We start from the raw sequence: 10,845 nt of genomic DNA, 5'->3' as shown, positions 1-10,845 counted from the left end.
CCAACAACTTCTACGTGTCCTGCACATTTGGTTCTCTGAGATACTCAGGTCCAAACATCTCCACCCCGGAACGGGCAAACTTGACAGTAGTATTCAAGCACGTGCTCTACCCCATCCTAACCATCTGATCAACGATATCTGCAGCAGTTCCAAGTGCACGCATCCTTAGAGAAGTCGTGCACTTCTGCTTGGGAGAGAAAGAGAGTTGTCCGCAGCAATCCCCTTTGAGCTTGAAGTAGTCGTCGTGTGCCTCCACTCACTCCACAATGCGCAAGAACAATGGTTTCTGCATGCAAAAATGGCGATGAAACCATGAATCATCCGGGAAAGCAGGCGCGGGAGCAAAGTAGCCTCTGTACATTAGCTTTGCTCCGAATACCCTATCCCGGTTGATCACTCTTCTTTCTTTGATTGAGCCCTTGAAATTGAGGGTGTGCTTCACTTGACGGTCCATCTCCTCTTGCATGCTCATGAGCATAATCATGCCCACTTTTTCGTCTGAATCCGAGGAATCAAAGAACTCATCTTAAATAATTTGGTCAAGCTCCATCGGTCCATACTCCTCGTCCGATGAAGTATCGGAATCCATCGTTTTCCCTAACAAAATTTGAACAAAAAATCCTGTCAGACAATGTGTCGAACACATAAAGCGCAAGGCAGTGCCAGAGAGTTGCTGGACGTACCACGGCAGCGGCCGGGTCGAAGATGAAGTCCCCCGCGGCGAGGACAGAGAGAGCACTGCTCTGCCGGCGCAGAGGCCACGAACGACTGCGGAGGGCGCGCGGCGGCGGAGCTGCGAGCCGGCCGGCGCGGAGGAGGAAGAAGAGAGGAGAGAGCAAATGGATCCGGCAGCTCGGGGCATAGATTTGATGCAATTTGGGGTGAGGTCGGGCTATCGGGTCCGACGTGGCGGGCGTGCCCGGGCGCCCCATATCCGCCGCATATTTAGGCTGGGTGTGAGGGGTGCTGGTCAGCCCGGATGTTTGAGGGTCGTTTGAGGGGCCAGTCTGAATCAGAAAATCATGACCGAACAGTGACCGGGCGGTCCACCCAAGCGTATGAGATGGGTTTGAGAGGTCCGGATGTAGATGCTCTTATCCCAGCCTCCGCATCAATCAATGCACACAGCGATTTATTGCAGAATTCAAGCGTTTAAGGGTTACAGCTGACTTCTCTTGTGCTAGTATTTTGTTAACCCAAGAGGATATCATGCAGGTGTCGCCGGAGCAGCTCATGGCAGTCCCGCTCTTTCTCAGATCACATGTTTCTGGTACGCATCATGTCTTTGTGCCAGCGTAGGGTCCCTCCCATGCATGAAGCATCTACCGTTCATGCCATATTTGCCCTGCCCTTCCATGAAGCATGAATACTACCTCCTTCTGCTGTGTGTGTATCCACTGCTTTGCCGCCGGCTCCCCTGCTCTGCCGCCGGCTCCCCTGCCCTGCGGCTGTATGGTTGGACACAAGTAGCCAGGTAGGGAGCTGATCATTTGGACGCTGATTACTTGCATTTCTTAATCTCAGGCCATGCATGTTGGAGAGGAGGCCACAGCTATGGAAACAGAAGCATCGTGGGAAGGCGTTCATGGCACTGGTTTCCTTCCCGGTGGTCGTGCTCCTCAGCGGCAGTAGCCGAACAATGTCGGGCCTATCGACATCAGCGCTGATCCCTCCGGTGGAGGGTAACTTGCCGGTTCGGCACCGGCCGATCATCGTCCAACGGAGCGATGTAAGTCTTTTCATTCTGCTCGACCGTGCATTAGTTTGGAGTTTGGTAAGATAAACATAATTAGACTTCGACCTATGATCTTATGGTAACAAAAGAGTTGTTGGGTTTGCCAAACAGAATATCCTTTTATTAGGAATAGGTCGTGAAGAGTGAACTGTTGAGTATGTTATTTGTGCATGTATATTAACTAGGCCCACCTCTCTAGTTCGGTTGTATAGATTGAGGTAGAGGCCCCACCTTGTACTTATATATACCATGCACATTGCACCGAATCAATACATCGTGCAATTCATACATCTTCATGAACTAATTATCCTCTTTCTATGGTAGGTCCAAAATACCAGTTCCTTTTGTAGAATGATAACCAAATTGGCAAAGTTTTCGTTTCCTTAGGTTGTATCTACTGTTGAGACCAATCGAAATCTTCTTGAATGTGATTGAATTTATAAAATTATCACACATAGCTAGTACGCATAATCATAATTTATGTCTCCAGAAGCTACTTCAACGTATCATCCCGATGGGCAAGGAAGAGCTGGCCATGGGAAGGAATGGCACGGCCCAATGTAGCAAAAGCAGAGTCCAGACCGTTGCCGATGTGGTCCGCTCAGATGTTGACAGGGGTAATGCTTCTCTCTGTCTGAGTCCTCCTCCTTGATTCATGGATATTTTCCCTAAATTATTCTTCAAAACTAGGTGACAAACAAGTGCAAATGAAGAATATCATGGAGTCGAAGCCCATGGCCTCACAATTCCCTAGGTAATCGTTGCATCCAATCGAAATGTGTTGTTTTGCCCTTCTATGAATGAAAAATAGATGTGTGTAACCTGTTTTTCGTTCCTTGTATGCAGTTCTGCTACAAAGCAGGGGATACCGGAGTTCTTTAAGGATGAATCTGTTGAGAGACCTAAGTTTGCTTCTCTCACAACGCCAGGATCCATGGACAGGAACAATTCAGGGCCTATTGCTGGTATCTTGCGACATATGATGGGCCAAAATGTGACATATGCTCTTCTTAATCACACGGATTATTTTGAGTTCATTCCATTGGAGGAATTCAACTCGGGGAGCAGTGACTATGTTAATTACTCAGAGACAGAGCCCAATGTGCTTATTGAAGTTCTAATAACTACATTTGCAGGTACATTCTTTCTCTTGGAATTCTGATCCTTTAGATTAATGGTAGAGTTTCACCCTGTGTCCTCCTTTAGCTGTTGTCAACTGCGTCAGAAGTACCTAGTGGCTAAACTAGCTTGCTAAGATGCCTTATATTGTGGAACAGAGGAAGTAGCATTTGGTGTACAGAATTAGTCACTATCTCTGAAACTACAAGCCCATTTTGGCTATGTTGCTGTAGGCCTATACTTGTTTGTTTTATTGCACTATGCATCCTGATTGTTTTTTAAGAACAATAAAGATCATTGAATCCTTTCTATATGTATGTATGCAGCTGGGATAATTGTGTGGTTGATATCTACAACGATGAACATCAAGCCGGTGATCTCTAGATGCTTGGGCAAGGATGTACGCATTCTGATTGCTGTTGCTGTTGTGCTCGCGTCTTCCACACATGTGCGGTCTGCTCCTGAAGATATTCCACCTGTCGTGGCCACAGTTTTCGATGAAAGAGGGGAGTCATACGAGCCATTTTTCAATGTTATGCACACGTTGCTAGAAGCAAACACAGAAGCTGATAAGTACGGCCACTATTTTCTTCCTCAACAGAAGCCAGGACCGCCAGCTTGGTGGATCAGTGTCGAGGTGAAAGGTGAAGATATTGGACGCAGTGCCCTCATGTATTTCAGATCAGATAATATATACCTCGTTGGATTTATGAATGGATATGGCACACTATACTGCATGGATGATGCAACAGAAATGTTTCCACAGGGCTGCACCCCGTTGGGTTTCACAGGCAAATATCATGATCTCACAGGTCGAGAAAACAAAGAAGATGATCTTAATCCATTTCTGCGAACCGAGCTTTTAGGAAGGACAGCAGCCCAATATGCAGCAAATATTCTTGTGGAGTACGGGGTTACTATAAAGGCGCCGGAACTTGCTAAGAGAGCCTTGCTTATCTACACTCTTATGATCCCAGAGGCGCTACGGTTTAAGCCCATCGGGAATCAAATCAAGCAAAGTTGGTTACACCCAATGACCCTAACACCGGAGCAATCCAACATTGTCTTCGCATGGCAGGATATGTCTGAATTATTTTGTCGTGGGGATGACATAACCGATCAAACTCCAGTATGGACTAAAGGAGCCAAAAGGCTCGCCAATGCTAACATAGAAAATCGACAGGATATTATCAATACTCTTGATTTTGTGAAATACAAGAAGCACTGCAAGAAGTTCAGGAAGGAAATTCCATAGTATCCTCGGTTCGTTGATTTCCTAATGGAGTAAGATCAACTACTCGCTTATTTACCTGTTTGTTCATTGTGGTATGTGTTTGACCAGTTAGATATACTCTCATATTTTATATTTGTTAGCAAACTTGGCATTGTAATGAGGAACCTCTTTGACATACTTATGGATACTATGAATGCTTTATTATTTACAATGTGAAACTTGTTAGTTTGATGATGAATTCCTCGGATGTATTATGTTGGAATTAACCACAATGTAGTGGTCTCGATCTTGTCCGGCTTGTACGCATTGACAGTCACCTAATAGTAGTAAGATTTAGATGTCCTAACCGTGTAGTTCAGCTTGTCTTATACTTCCTCCGTCCCGAAATAAGTGTCTCAACTTTATACTAACCCTAATACAAAGTTGTACTAAGTTTGAGACACTAGGGCTCATATTTGGTTGCTGGGTAGGAAAAAACCTGAGCAATAAACCCCTAGGGAGGTTTTTTCCCGTGCACATGTGACCCCTCCCACCACGTGGGAGATGTCCCGCTGCCCCAGTGGGCCAAATGGTAACAGGGGGGAGGGAAGGAAATCCCTGACATACTATAGAGTATAGACAAATATAACACAGCAGATCATAGACAAAAATTCTATAGCTAATTTTCGAAAACAACCACAAAAACCACACATACCAAAATTTCTCAATTCAAGTAAATTATAGAATTATTAAAAAAATATTACAACTACCATCACTTCACCATGGTCCAAATATTGGTCCGCATTTCACGACGATCGAGCATTGGCCTAAACCGATTTCTTGTGCCAAAATAAAAGCAATCATTACAAGGGTCATTGATGAATCATTGTACAAGTTTGTGCACTAGAAAAAGTTCTGGATTATCAAGTTGCCATGTCAAAAGTCAGGGACACTTTCGAACAAGACAAGCTGCAAGGTGATGATCACTAGTCCTACTCAAGTCTTTTCTCCACTCCTCATCGACATCACGTACCACAGCCTGATGTTGGCTGAATTACAAAAAGAAATAAGTTAGCTAGATCGGTTCAAAGTCTCACTACACTATTTCTTAGTACAATCATATTGACAAGGAACAGCATGAACCAACATATGATGTGTGCACTGTGAATAACAAAATCATAAAGAAGCTATTTTTTCTTACACAATCTACTAAAATTTGGGGCTGCCACTAGATCATAATGATATGGAGAAGACAATGGAACATTCTCTAGGTGAAAATTTTGTTTGAAAGGGAAAATAACAGGACTCTAGGTGGCTTCTTTGAACATATACAAAAACTCAGATTCAGAATGTCACATGCAGTCACTACAAAGTACTCAGATTTAATATTCATTTGTCAGTGTGTAAAGCAAAAATAATCCTATTTTATGATCAAGCAGGTGGTTGTGTGTGTCATCCTATGACATGTAAAAACGCTAGCTGGACAAGATTGTCACCGATGCAAGCAAGAAAAATAATCACAAGATTGTCACAAATGGTTCCCTATCTTTCTAATTCTAGTACAAAGTGTGTGATATAAGCAAACGTTGATGCTTGAGAACAATGACTTTGTCTTAGCAAAGTACCAAGTTGTGGTGCCATAGAAGAACACATAAATAATGCAAGAAGCACATGAATATGCACTAGCTACCACATATGCCAGAACAGACTACACGTAGATACAAACATGCGCCATTCAAAAACTGATCAATAATTTTCCATGGGCGGAATAGTTGGGAAAAGGAAATCTGTTGCAGTGCAACTAGAAAGGAATCATCGCCCGTGAAAACTCAAAGACATATGCCTAGATAAAAGAAAACCAAACAAAATGCTCAGATAATATTGTTCTTGTTTTTCTTCTCAAATAAAAGATGAAATAAGCTTTAAATACTTCTCCAAAAGAAACATGTAGAAAATGACTGTGGATGTTACTTGTCAGATAAAGAAACATGCAAAGAACCATATATCTAGCTAAGGATATTTCTCCATTTATGCTGCCCAAATAATCTTGATAAATTTTCATGATACAAGAAACATACAAGAAAGTTACACATTGATGCCTTGCCTAGCTCAACACAAGGTCATAACAGAACAAACACAATACCGTAACAAGATGACAAGTTCTAGTTCCGCCTTTATATTATGGGTGACTTGACAAGTACAATTTGGGTAATCAGAAAAATGACTGATAAGTCCTAACCGTTGTTTCCATTGCCCCATTGCATCGCCATTCCAGCCAATCTCAAAGGTTATATCCAACGAAACTATTATCTATGCAAACATAGATATTCATTCAGACAACTGAATACAGTATCAAAAACTAGAGGACCATTGGCGAATCCACTAATCCAATCTACATCAATCAGTTGTAGTCCAAGTTAAGTTACACCCCATATCCAAATGCTAGAATACTCACAGTAGGACCAAGCCTCGGAGCACAAACAAAGCACGAGGACTTCTACAAGAGCATCTGCTCTTCCGAGCAACCAAAACCACTCATCTCCATCAAGACAAAAAATTAGATGGCCTAACAAGTCTTTTACAATCAAGAGATGATTTTTTAGTAATCCATCAGAAACAATGCATGGCTTACACTAAATAGGAGCTAGAAAAATGGTGGTAAAGCCTGACTTCAAAGCAGAAGTAGTGCACATATCTACTGCCAATTAAAAGGAGGCTATTTGTGCTCAGTCTTGATTGGTTACGGTGGGCTCTAGGATGCTGATTGGTTAAAACAAGTGAAGCCGGTGCTTAGATTCTTGGATCTGGATAAAAAAAGTTCATGGACGGTGAGTGTATGGATTGGAGAACAAAAATGAGGTGGAAGAGGAGGGAGTAACCTTGGACAAAGTAGGTGTCTGCCGCCGTCACCGTTACTGGATGGTACATGAGCTTCGAGGCAGAGAGGTTGTCCGGGGAAGGAGGGTGACGGCCGCGGTCCATCGCCGTCGATGTCACTGGAGCTTGATTCATACAACTACATTGATATGCTTGTATCTAAATTTAATCAGTAATCAGTGTTGTGTACCTCATATAACATATGAAATTTGATGTCAACAATGAAAACACTATGGACAGATACGTAGATATGAAATTGAACCAACTGACCCACAGGTCTGGTGCATACAAGTCCAAAGTTTTATCAATAAAGCTTCAGACCACTTCTCACAATTCCATGGGCAGCATAGCATGCTACATAGAAACAAATCATAGCTAGCCCACATGAAAATACAACTCATATGGAGCTGGTGTTTCAAGAGCTACACAAGAAAAATACAAGCTCGTATGGATCTGGTGGTTCAAGATCAGGAGCGGTCAAGGTATGAACTGAAGAAAATGTATGGGGGAAGGAGGGGGCAAACCCTTGATCATATGAGATAGAAACGTCCGGGGAACCGTCGCCGCCGGCATCGCCGGAGGGGATCGGCGCTTCGAGGCGGAGGGGAGATCCGAGGAAGGAGTACTGTGACAGCCCCGGTCCGTCGCCATCGCTGGACGAGCAGAGCTTGGATTCCGAGCACGGTAGGGAGGGGGTCGAGGGCGTCGTTTTTGTCGCCAGCGGAGGAGCTCAGAGGCGGTCGACGGCGCTGTCGCTCCATCGTCTCGCTCGAGCGGTGGTTTTCCTCCCCGACCTCCGGGGTCGTGCCTTTCCTTCCCGTGGAAAGGGCGTGGAAAGGGCAGGGTTACCCCTCGACTGATGCAGACCAAGCGACACGGTCGATTCCCCTGGGCCAGCTCGGCCCATGGTTTTCTGACCCAGGGAAATAACCGGGAGGAACCAAACAAGCCAAGTTTCTCTCTATCCCCAACTGTGGGTACTCACAGTGGAATTTCCTATTGGCCGCTCATTGCGGCAAAATGCCGCCGCTTCGCACAGGGGAACAACCGAGCGACGCTGCTTGGGCCGGCCCACTTACATAGATACGTTAGGAACTGCCCAATCCGGTTTTGTGAACCTTCTAGAAGGTTCCCTGAACCGGGTTTTCGTTTTTTTTATTGGTTTGCTGGTTTTTTCACCTTTTTTTTCTTTTTTTTTCTGTTTCTGTTTCTTTTCCTTTTCCTTTCTTTTTGTTTTTTCTTTTTTCTTTTTCAACACAAGTTCGCAGTTCTACAAAATGTTTAGGATTTTCCAAAAAAGCAAAGAAATGTTCTTATTTTTTCAAAAAATGTTCTTGTTTTCTAAAATTTGTTTCATAATTTCTAGAAATACATGAAAGTTTCAAAAAATGTTCGTGTTCTGCAAATTGTTTTCAAATTTCCAAAACTTTCATGTTTTCTGATTTTTGTTCATAAATTCAATAAATGCTCCGAAATTTCAAAAAATGTTCGTGTTTTTTAAACTGTTCAAAATATTAAAATATGTTCCTGTTTTCAAATGATGTTCTGCAATTTTAAAAAAATGTTCATGGTTCTGAAAAACTGTTCAACAAGTCAAGAAATGTTACGAATATAGAAAACTATTCAGAATATTAAAATTTGTCTCACAAATCCAAATATTGTTCATGTTTTCGAAAAATGTTCTGAAATTTCAAAAAATGTTCAAGCTTTTAAAAACTTATTTAACAATTCAAAACATGAACACATTTTCAATTTTTGTTCTCAAAATTCTATAATTGTTCGAGCTTTTAAAAAAATGTTTGGGAATTTCAAATTATCTTTGCGCTTTACAAAAATTGTTCCCATTATTCAATTTTTTGTTCTCAAAAGTCAATAAATGTTCGCTATTTCAGTCAATGCTCAGGAATTCCAAAATTTGTTTTGTCGAAATATGTTCACGCTTTTATTTTATTTTTTGGAATTTGTCCGAGTTTTTCAATTTTTTGTCTTCTTTATTCAAACTTTGTGCGTTGCTACAAAAAATAACAATTTCGAGGAAAGTTCGAACTATATCAAAAAAGCTGTCCGGGTTCTTTTATACCGCCACGCTCCTATTTTTCACAAGTACTTGTTAGGTCAACTGGTTAGCTGCTCTCCGACCGTAGTTGTAGGTGCTGAGTTCGAATCCTGGTGACAGAGACTCTGCCTGCATTTCCGTTTTTTTAACATCAATGCGCTCACTACATCACCCTCTATTTGGGCCGGCCCAGTCGGGGGGTCCGTGCGTGCGTCGCTTCGCTGTTTGACGCAAAATGCGCTCACTACATCACCCTCTATTTGGGCCGGCCCAGTCGGGGGGTCCGTGCGTGCGTCGCTTCGCTGTTTGACGCAAAATGCGCTCACTACATCACCCTCTATTTGGGCCGGCCCAGTCGGGGGGTCCGTGCGTGCGTCGCTTCGCTGTTTGACGCAAAATGCGCTCACTACATCACCCTCTATTTGGGCCGGCCCAGTCGGGGGGTCCGTGCGTGCGTCGCTTCGCTGTTTGACGCAAAATGCGCTCACTACATCACCCTCTATTTGGGCCGGCCCAGTCGGGGGGTCCGTGCGTGCGTCGCTTCGCTGTTTGACGCAAAATGCGTCGAGTAGGAACTCCCACTCACAGTCTCCTCCTGTGATTTACTGTACTGGTATGATATGCATAACTTGGGCGTCTTTTGTTGTTCCTGGCCCAAGCATATTTTTAGCTAGCAACTGGCATTCATCAACATTAGAAGGGCATAACACCCACAAAAGGTAAAATGCTGCCCTCTGAGCAAGACTGATATCGCTTATTGATTCAGCAGTTTTCTCCTCAGATAATACTTCTGATAAATAACCTTGTGAACCTTCCTGGTGAAATAGTAGAGCAGTGGCAAAATTGAACCAGGTAGGGAAGTTCGTAATTGTCAACCTGCAGCACCACAGCAGGAGCAATTAGCTTTGAATTGAACAGCATTGCTAAATATCTGGATATTATTGTTTGCATGTTAATAAGCATACCAAGCAGAACTGTATTTGAATTTGACCAATCCCTTTGGTGGCTGTTTCTTGCCAAAGTGTGACCCTTTTGATGTTTGTGATTGTATGTTTTTCCATGAAGAGTTGTCACTGCTTGTTTCACCCAAGAAAACCATAGCTTCTATGTAAGAAACAAGATCCAAAAATCGTCTGCATGATATGGGTCCAGTTAGTATGGCAAGTAAATCCCTTTGTTGGCTTGGGAAATAAGCATGTGTAAAGGGACATTTCTGTCCCAGTTCCATGGATATTCCCCATCCCATAGGCTCAAGAAGAATCTCTAACACTCATGATACCACTGCTGTGCAAAGTACTAGCACAGAACCCATACCCCTGCAAACAGAAATGATATACACAAAATAAGGACAAATTATAAAAGAGATCTCCACAAAGAAGCCCAGAAGGTTAATGCATTCAGACAACATGCAGAACCGTGTGGATCCATAATAGTGCTGTGGGTATACCATTTACAACAGGAGGAAGGAATGCTACAGAAGATTAAACAATTAACTCTCTGGTTAATAAAGTTCCATAACTAACAGATGATGAATTTTAAAATGATACAGAACATGAATCTGTTAATTCAGTTTCGAGGTAGTTTAAATCCAAGCTTTGAAGAGTTTACTTGGCCATGAATATTACCCTATTTTCTAATAATGAACTTCAACCTTGCTAGATGCAGGCTCAAGACATAACACTTTTAATTGTGCTGTGTGCAAGTTTAATTGCAAGTGTGAAAATGATTCGAGATGCCAACTGACATAAACACAACAAACTCAGAGTCACAAACAAAAATAGAGAAGCTAGTACAAGTATTATGAGGTGTGAACTTACGTCGCAAGAAACCATATATGGAATAATG

General features: G+C 42.8%; 1 pseudogene; it reads left to right on the top strand.

Moving 5' to 3' along the window:
* The first annotated feature begins 1,257 nt into the window (after window positions 1–1,257).
* On the top strand, window positions 1,258–4,134 carry LOC123154333 (uncharacterized; annotated as a pseudogene).
* Window positions 4,135–10,845: the final 6,711 nt, after the last annotated feature.

Source organism: Triticum aestivum, chromosome 7A (genome assembly GCF_018294505.1).
Source record: "Triticum aestivum cultivar Chinese Spring chromosome 7A, IWGSC CS RefSeq v2.1, whole genome shotgun sequence".
Classification (NCBI taxonomy): Eukaryota; Viridiplantae; Streptophyta; class Magnoliopsida; order Poales; family Poaceae; genus Triticum; species Triticum aestivum.
This window is presented reverse-complemented; position numbering and strand designations above follow the sequence as displayed.